This window comes from Phyllostomus hastatus, unplaced genomic scaffold, assembly GCF_019186645.2.
Source record: "Phyllostomus hastatus isolate PE091 unplaced genomic scaffold, TTU_PhHast_1.1 phas_contig_260, whole genome shotgun sequence".
In the NCBI taxonomy this organism is placed as follows: Eukaryota; Metazoa; Chordata; class Mammalia; order Chiroptera; family Phyllostomidae; genus Phyllostomus; species Phyllostomus hastatus.
In genome coordinates, this window is record NW_025333815.1 from 91202 (window position 1) to 100508 (window position 9307).

The 9307-nt window shown below is 50.1% G+C and overlaps 1 pseudogene; it reads right to left on the reverse strand.

Annotated features, from left to right (window-relative positions):
* On the reverse strand, nucleotides 1-3582 carry LOC123818214 (annotated as a pseudogene).
* Between the last annotated feature and the right edge of the window lie 5725 nt (nucleotides 3583-9307).

Below are 9307 nucleotides of genomic sequence, written 5' to 3' on the forward strand. Positions count from 1 at the left end.
ATATATACACACACACACACTCATGTACAATCAGCAGTCAGGGATTCATAATCCCAAAGGGAGGCTGGACTGACTATTTAGCACCAAGTCCTGTAGAAAGCAGCTCTGTCACACTGGGCAGAAAGTTGTCATGAAGAGGTTCAGGTCAGTCTCAGAAGTGTCACATTCTCCCACAGCCCACTGCATCCTCAGAATGTCCCACTCTGAGAGTCCCCAAAACCCAATTGTGCCCCTCGGTCCCAAGCCCCCCCCCCACTTCCTGCCCTCAGGGTCTCACCCTTAGGAGCTGTGAGTGACACTTCAGAGCCCTTGGCACTGTCGCTGACTGGGGGAGACACAACAGCAGAGTTAGGGGGTGGGGGAGCCCCCCTCACAGACTCCAGCCCACACTCTCCCAAGGATCCCAAATGTCACTTCTCTGACACCCAGACTTACAGGCAGCCTGAGTGCACCTCTCCCTGCCTTTGCCTGTGGGAACAAAATGTTCTGTGAGAAGTCAGAGGGAAGACTGGGTCCCATGACCCTCAAGAAGTCCCACACTCCTGAAGCACAGGGAAGGTTCCAGAACTGTGACTGAACACTAGGATAGGATCAGGAAATACAGGGAAAGGACACGTGTGGGGAGTAGATCAACTGCCCATCTGGATGTCTGTTCTCAGAAGGGATCTTCCCCACTGACCTGTGACATCTGGGAATCTCCCCATCACTAGAATCATCAGGTGATAAATTTGTCCTTCACTTTCCCATGGACCTCACTAAAGACTCAGTGTTAGCAAATAGGCCCCAGATGGACAAGCACCCGTGTGGGGTTACAATGCCCATAAAGGAGGCAGAGCACACTTCCATCTGGTCTTGACCCCCAGGGGACAGGAAACTCAGCCCCAACCCTTGCCCACCTGAGCCCTTCCTCCTCCACAGCACAGCTCCAGTGACCACAGCTGCAAGGAGACCCAGGGCAGCAGGGATGCCCATGAGGGTGATGGAGGTCTGAGGAGGGGGGTCAATGAGGGGAAGGTGAGAGGTCACCCTCAGACCTGAGTCCTGACCCTGCTCAGGGACACCCTGAGGAGAGGCTCTGTGCCCACATCCCCTCCTCACCCCATCTCAGGGTCAGGGGCTCAGGCAGCCCCTGGTGCTGCACATGGCACGTGTATCTCTGCTCCTCTCCAGGGGGCACGACCACAGCTGCCCACTTCTGGAAGGTCCCATCCCCTGCAGGCCTGGTGTCCACCAGCTCCATGTCCTGGGTCAGGTCCTCCCCATCACGCTGCCAGGTCAGGGTGATGTCCGCAGGGTAGAAGCCCAGGGCCCAGCACCTCAGGGTGACCTTGTGGTCAGAGATGAGGTGGTGGGTCAGGTGTGTCTTTGGAGGGTCTGAGGGGAGGGTGAGAAAGTTCAGGAACTCTGCATGGTCATGGGACACTCCAGCAGTGCTCATGTGACCACCCTGAGAGTGGACAGGACAGCTGGGGTGCGGGAAGGGAGTGCACCATTCGGACACTAGCAGGGACAGAGGCATTGGGGATAATCTCCTATGTCTTGGAAAGTTCTAGGAAAAAGGTGAGAACATAGGGTAGGAGTACCTAGGTCTCTAAGGGGAGACACAGACTCAGGTGCTAGTTGATGACTCAGAAAAGAAGGAGCCAGGCCTGCAGAGAAGGTCTCAGCCCCAGAACCAGGAGAGCGTCCTGGTGCACCAGGTGCTGCAGGGTGTGATGGAACCGCTGTGGGTGTTTCAGGGAGGGGATGGGCCCCTTATGGTTCTTTAGAGCGGCGATCCCCAACCAAGGAGCTACAAACCGGTACTAGTGGGTGGCCTGTTAGGAACTGGGGGGCACAGGAGGAAGCGAGCAGCTGAGCTCTGTCTCCTGTCTACCAGTAGACCCCTCCCCCCGGTCCGTGGAAAACTTGTCTTCCACGAAACCTGTTTCTGGTGCCAAAAGTTTGGGGACCATTGCTTTAGAGAAAACTAGGCCTGCGGGTGAGTCACAGAATAAGGAAACCTGGGGGACTCTTTACTCTCCTGAGCTGCAGGGGGATTCTGACACTGCCCCATATCCTCCTCTCCTTGTGGGAAGCCGCCCCAGCCCTCAGATCTCCTCCTCCAGGAGGCCCGCGCCCTGCTACCTGCTCTGAGCAGCGACTCCTTCCCCTTCTCCAGGAGCTGGTTAAGCCAGTGCACGCAGAGTCTCTCCAGAAATAACCTCTTCTCTTCCGCCTCAGGGAGATCCACCAACTTGCGCCAGGTTTTCGGGGCCGCCGTGTTGACCACGGTCCAGGAGCGCAGGTCCTCGTTCAGGGCGAAGTAGGCGGTGCCGTGGTAGGCGAACCGACTGAACCCGCGGAGGAAGCGTCCATCAGATCCCACGACGCAGCCGCTCATTTCCTGCCAAAGGTGTGCGACACTGACCCCCCGCCCCAGGGTCAGCCCTGCCCACTTAGCCCGGTCCCGCCTCCAGTTGTCAGGAGCTGACCCGCACGATTAAACCGAAAGTGAAAATCAAACGGGATCAAATCCCCGGGAGCTCCACCCAGGATGGGGGCAGGCGGGTTCTGCAGCCTGGAGCTGACTCACGGACCCGGAGACTCAGGGCGACAGCAGCCGGTCAGTGGGGGGGTGGGGGTGGGGTCGTGACCGGGCCCGGGCTGGCGTGGCTCACCGTCCTTGCTCTGGTTGTAGTGGGCGCGCAGCTTGTTCAGGTTCCCTTCGTTAATCTGTGCCTCGCGCTGGCAAACCCCCTGTCTCCTGGTTCCAATAATCTGGCATCTCCTTCTCCATCCACCGCTGCTCCATCCACAGCACCCGCGGCTCCAGCCTGGGGTCCCGGGTGTCGCTGTCGAACCGCAGGATCTCCGTGTCGTCCACCTAGCTGACTCCGATGAACCGGGACTTCCCGCGGCCTGGTCCGTACACGGCGATGCTGAGAATACTCATGGTGTGGGGACCTGAGGGCATGGAGGACGCGTGTCCTGGTGTCCACGGTCGTGCCCGTGTGGGCAGGGGCCGTGGGGACGTAAAAAGGGACGGTGGTTGACAGGAGGGGGAGGGTAGAGTCGGGGCAGAGGAGGGACTCGGGGGTCTGGGGTCTGGGCTGCGGGTGCTGGAGAAGTGCTGTACCGGAGTCCTGCGCCCCTCCGGGCCCCCTCGCTCCTGCCCGGCAGAGACCGTTCCCTCCCGACCCCGCACTCACCCGCCCAGGTCGTGGTCAGCGCCAGGGTCCCCGAGAGCAGCAGTAGCAGAGCTCGGGGGCCCAACACCCGGACCCTGATAGTTTGGAGAGAATGAGTTCTACTTCTCGGCGTGGTCAGTATATCCGGAACCACGTTGATGCTGATTGGCCTCTGTAGAGCCCACCACCCAATTGGAGTGAGAACTACTCTAGCGTTATGAGTATCCAGGCAGAAGAAGCCGCCAGAGGAAGAGGGGAAATCCCTGGGGAGATGACCCCAGAGCATTGAGCATCCAGGCTCAGTCCTTGGGATGAGACCCTGGCAGCCAGGTCTAGGGACCCGGGACTTTGCGCTGTGCCCTCCCGGTGCACGGAGGACTCTCCCGCTGTCTCCCAGAGTCCTGGCCCACATGCTGTTTTATTCAGCGACTGTCAAAACATTTCGGTGTCAGAATATCTATAGTCTTACAGAGTCTTACAAATTAGGGAGAATCCCAAAAATGATTTTGTTTGTGTGCGTTATAGCTATCAATATTTACCATACAAGGAATAAAACAGTTTGACAAAGTTTTTAATTCATTTAGAATAGTATTAATAAACTATGTTAACAGAAATAATATTTTTTGTGAAAAATAGCCATTTCACAAAAAAAACAAAACAAAACAAAACAAAACAAACAACATAGTGAGAAGAGTGAATCTGCTTATATTTATAGTTTGCAAGGCTCACTTCTTGTCTGTATCCTTGGAAGTCTGCTGGATTTTCATATTTGTGTCTGCATTAAATCTCTTTTTTTGTTGCAGTATATAATAAAATATTCAGCCTCACACAAATACAGAGGAGGAACATTTTGAAAACCTTTTCAGATAAGTGTGGGTATCCAGCTTTCATCATACCCTAAATCCTCACAAGTGGTAGTTCCTCAAAAGCTCTTTGCAAAGTGGAACCTGAAACAAATCCATTGAGTATCTCCTATCCTGTTACATTACTTGAGTGGCTCTTGTACTGATGCAGGATTATTTGAAAGTAATGCCTTGTTTCACTAAGTGATAGAGATCTCCCAGTGTTGATGCATTTAATGACACACCATGAAAAATCACTTTTGTTAACATTACCACAGATCCCTGTGGAAACAGCTGTCAGCTCTGGGAAGCTGTCTGGCTGCTGTGGTGAGACACACCTTTGCCAGAATCCTGGTTTTCCCCTGAGAGCTTCCATTCCATCCAGACAACAAGTGCTGTCAAGTGTCAACTGCCTGCTGACTCTCCTTGAGGGAGAAGCTCACGTTTCATTTGAGAGAGTGTTCGCCAGTTCACCACACCTCAGTCATCACAGGTTCTGTGTCTCTCATTCTCTTAAGTGAACTTGCTGTTCCGTGAAGAAGAGGCTGACTCAGCTCTCACAGGTCACTTTCCTGGGTTCATGGCACTTGGGGATGTAGCAGAGTGTGTTTGTGTACTTTCCCAGTCATTATAGGAGACATGGTATTTTTTTAATTCTCCATTTTCGTTAAGGACAGTTAAGAATTAATCCATTTATATACTGAATTCAAGATACAATTATTTTAATTTTTTTAAATTTTTTCAATGACAGTTGATGTATAATATTATATTAGTTTAAGGTGTACGACTCTATGAATAGACATTTAAATAAATTACAAACCAATCACTCTGATAAATCCAGTACCCACCTGACACCATATGTAGTTATTACAATATTAATGACTGTATTCCCTGTGCTGCACTTTACATCCCCATGACTGTTCTGTACCAATGTGTCCTTCTTAATCCCTTCACCATTCTACCCAGCCCACTCAGCCCCTCCCATCCCGCAACCATCAGTCTGTTCCCTGTGTCTATGAGTCTGTTTCTGTTCTGCTTGATTACCGTATGTGTTAGATTCCCTATGCAGGCTCAGTCACCTGGCGTTTGTCCTTCTCTGTCTGACTGTTTCACTCAGCACCGTGCCCTCCACTGTGTTGTTGCCCATGGAGAGACGTCATTCTTTGTGTGTGTGTGTGTGTGGCTGAGTCAGACTTTGTTGTGCATATGCACCAATTTTTTAAAATCATATCATCTCTTGATGGACACTTAGGTAGCTTCCATATGTTGGCTTTTGTAAATAACACTGCAATGAACATGTGGATGTGGATGTCTTTTTTGGTTAGTGTTTTGGGTTTCTTCAGATAAATACCAAGAAATGGAAATGGCGGGTCCTTCTTTCCCTCTTGTTATATCGCCTTTGTTGAAGTCTGTGTTGTCTGGTGGAAGGACTGCTATCCCCAGGTGTTTGTTTGTTTGTTTCCTTGTCCATAAAATACCTGTTTGCATTGTTTTACTTTCTGTCTCTGTCTTTCGATGAGAATTGAGTCTCTTGTAGATAGCATATCTGAGGGTTGTTCTGTTATTCATTCAACCACCATGTGTCTTTATATTACAGCAATTAATTTACTTTCATTTAAAGTAATTTTTGATGGATATGTACTTATAGCTATTTCATTATTCATGTTTGTGCTTAGTTTTCTTCTTCATTTTAAAGAGGACCCTTGAGCATTTCTTGTAATACTGGTTGAGCAGTTAAACTGCTGTAGCTTTTTCTTCTCTGTGAAGCTCTTTATCTGTCCTTCAGTGAAAAATGAAAGCTTTGCTAATCTGTTTTGACCTGAAAAATTTCTGTTGCGATATCAGTTGGCAGTCTTACCACAGCTCCCTTGTAGGTAACTAACTGATTTTATCTTGGTGCTATTAAAATGATCTCCTTGTCTTTAACTTTTGGCATTTTAATGATGTTTCTTGGTGTGGGCCTTTTTGGGTTCATCTTGTTTGGGACTCTGCCGTTTCTGGACTTCTATGGCTACTTCCTTTATCAGGTTAGAGAAATTTTCCAAATCATTGTTTAAAACATAGGGTTTTGATTCTTTGCTTTCTCTCCTCTCTTTTGGGCACCAGCATAATGCAAATATGGGTATGCTTGAAGTTATTCCAGAGGCTCCTTATACTATCCTTAATTTTTTTGGTATTCTTTTTTCAATTTGCTGTTCTCATTGGGTGTTTTCTGCTTCTTATCTTCTCAAACTCTTATTTTATCCTGTGTTTCATTAACTCTATTGTTGATTCCCTACAACAAGTTGTTCATGTCGGTAATTGAACTTTTCACTTATAATGTTTTGTAATGTTTTCTATCTCCATTTTTATGTGCCCTATCTGTTTGCTGAGCTCCACACTGATGCCATCTACTCTTCCCCTGAGTTCACTGAGCACCCTTATAAGCAGTGTTTTGAACTCTGCATCTGGTAGGATGCTTGTCCCCATTGTGTTTAGTTCTCCTAGAGTTTTGTTCTGTTCTTTCATTTGGGACATGATGCTTTGCTTCCTATTTAGGCAGCTTTCCTGTGTTTCTTTCTGTGTGTTAGACAGAGCTGCAGCATCTCCTGGTCTTTGTAGAGTGTCCCCATGCAGTAGGTGTCCCAGAGGGCCCAGTGCTGCAGCCACCCTGGTGACCCAACCAGGGCACTCTTGGTGCACCCCCCTTGTGGGCTGTGTGCACCCTGCTGTTATAGTTGAGTCAGTACTGCTGTTGGCAATGGAAAGGATTTATCCCCAGGCTGATCAGCTGCGAGGACTGGCCGCAATCACCGTGGAGGCTCTGGTGCCTGCTGAGTCTGCCCCTTGAGTGTGTTTCTGTGGAGGTGGTTGAGTGATGCTTTTTCCTGGTCTGAAGCACTCCAACAGTGGTGCTGGCTCAAGGTCCTCTTGGGAGCTGCAGGCCACAGTCAGCTACCACCTATGCCTGGCCTGGGGCTGCCCAGAATGAGCAAAACAAAGCAATCTGTAGATGGCTGCTCCTTGTGCTGGGCTTGGAGGTGCCTGGGAGAGGCCAAGCTGCAAACCAAGGCCAGCTGCCACTAGCACCAGACCTGGGGGCCACTTAGCTGGAGGTACAGGGCATGCCTAGGCCAGATACTGCTTGTTTGAGACACTTTAGGAAAATCTGTAGCATGAGCCAAGACACACAGTTTGCATGGAAATATCACTAGAAAGGGCAATGGGGGGCCCGTTAGTTGGGTGGGGTGGTGTTTGGGCAATCATCAGGGTGTGGCAAGGAGTGTGAGCCAGGTTGTTGGAGACTCAGATATGGTGCCCACCTGCCAGCTCTGAGTGGGGGAGGGCTCGGAAAAGGACAATGGCCTCTGCCAGTACTTGTGTCTGGGAGACAGCTGCCCTCAGCTCTCACTCTGATGCCAGAGAATCCAGTTGCTCCCCGTATGTTCCTGGTTCCTTTTGAGCTGCCATTCCAGCACCAGAGCTCGGAGCATGTCTGTGGGTGTGCAGACCTTTAAGAGGAACTGCCTGGGACTCCAGAGCCTGTGTGTCACTCAGCCACCATCACCGCTAGTTCTTCCAGCCAGAAGTTGTGGAAGCCTGACCTCCTGGCACAGAAACTCTGGGCTGAGGAGTGTCATTTAGGGCAGGGATGCCTCACTCCTCAGGGGCGCCTCCACAGCTGACATACCCCTTTCAATTTTTATCAGCCACATGCAAGTGTGGGACCAGCCTGCTCTGCATGTGTCCCCTCCTTTCAGTCTCAATGTGGCTTCTTTCATTCCCTGGTTGTAGGGCTTGTGTTCAGCTAGATTTCAGGTGGTTCTGAATGGTGGTTGTCTGTAGTGAAGTTGTGATTTTGATGTGGTCCTGGGGTGATGAAAATACCACATTTACCTACACAGCCATCTTGATGGGAAGCTGAGATATTTTGTAAATGTTTAGTTAAGGATGATGATTTAGTAAAGATAATACTTTTCAATCCCTTGACTGCATCATTCTAAAGTGATGCTGGTTTTGTTTTCTTGTCTGTGAGGGGTGGTGGTGAAGAATGCCTGCTTAGCAGTTGGGTGTCCCGGCCTCCATTCCTGCTGAGTTTACCTCCATGCACATGTGAGCACAGTGACAAAGCAAGGATGTCCTTAATCCTACGAAAAATAAATTGGACCTCATAGATCCCATGGAAGGGCCTTAGAAACCTCAAGGGTTCCACAGAACACACTGTGAGAATGGTTGTTCTGAGTAAACCAGGGGGAGTCTCCCTACTGGCCCCGGCCTTGTGTCCCTCCTCACTTCCTAGAACCCCTCTCCCTGAGGTGGGATCCCTGCCTCCCCACCCTCTGCTGAAAGCATTGCCCCTGAGTTGTACTAAGAGAAAGGTCACCCCTTGGAAATGAGATTTCCGAGAGTGTCTTCAGTCTGGGAAAGGAGATGGGGAGACAGGTGTTTCCTGTTTGAACTGAATACAGTTTGTGCTTGAAGGCACCAGGCCCACAGGTAACCTAGTTTGGTTTGTTATACAGCAGCTTGATATGTACTCATGTCCCAGACAGAAATGTGGTGTCGTCTGTCAGAGAGATATTGGCCCCTTCATTTTTCACGGGTCTAGTGCTGTGACTGGAAACCCAGACAATATGAAGAGCAGTTCTGTCCAATAGAACATTCTGGAACAAGGGATTTTTCTGTGTCAGCATGTCCAAAATGGCAGCCACTGGCTGCAGGTGGCTGGTATTTTTGTGAGTGCTCTCTGCCTTGTGTTTGTCTGTGTTTAGACAAAATGCAGTGTGGTGTCATTTTCTCTCAGTTTGCCATGGTCTCGGGATGTCCTTGTCTGATGCTGATGTTCTGTGAGACCACGTGTGTCCAACTGGAGAGTAACCCGGCCCAGCAGTGAGCAAAAGGCCAGCTCCTGGCAACACGGGGGCCTCACCCTAAGCGCCACATCGGTTCCGATGTTGGGGCTGCTTTTCCTTTTTTCTTAAATTCAGTATCAGCTGCTGCTGCCCACCGCTCCCCTGGCTGATAATCTCAAGGACAGAAAGAAGTTCCTATCTGACATGGGGATGTGGGTGCGCTCTAGAGCGAGCTGCCCCAGATCTTGGTCTGGAGGGTTTTTAACTCTCTTCTCAGGGCGAGAAATTTAGGGGAGGGTTCCAGCAGAATATTCATCAGCTTTCAGGGTGTTTTTAATAAGCTGATGCATCAAAACGGGCACATGGGGTGTTGGGGATTATCCTCTGGTCAGCTCCACTGTTTCTTTTTTCTTAGGTCTGTCTGGTTCTAATGTTGTTGTTGTTGTTTCTTATTTGATACCCT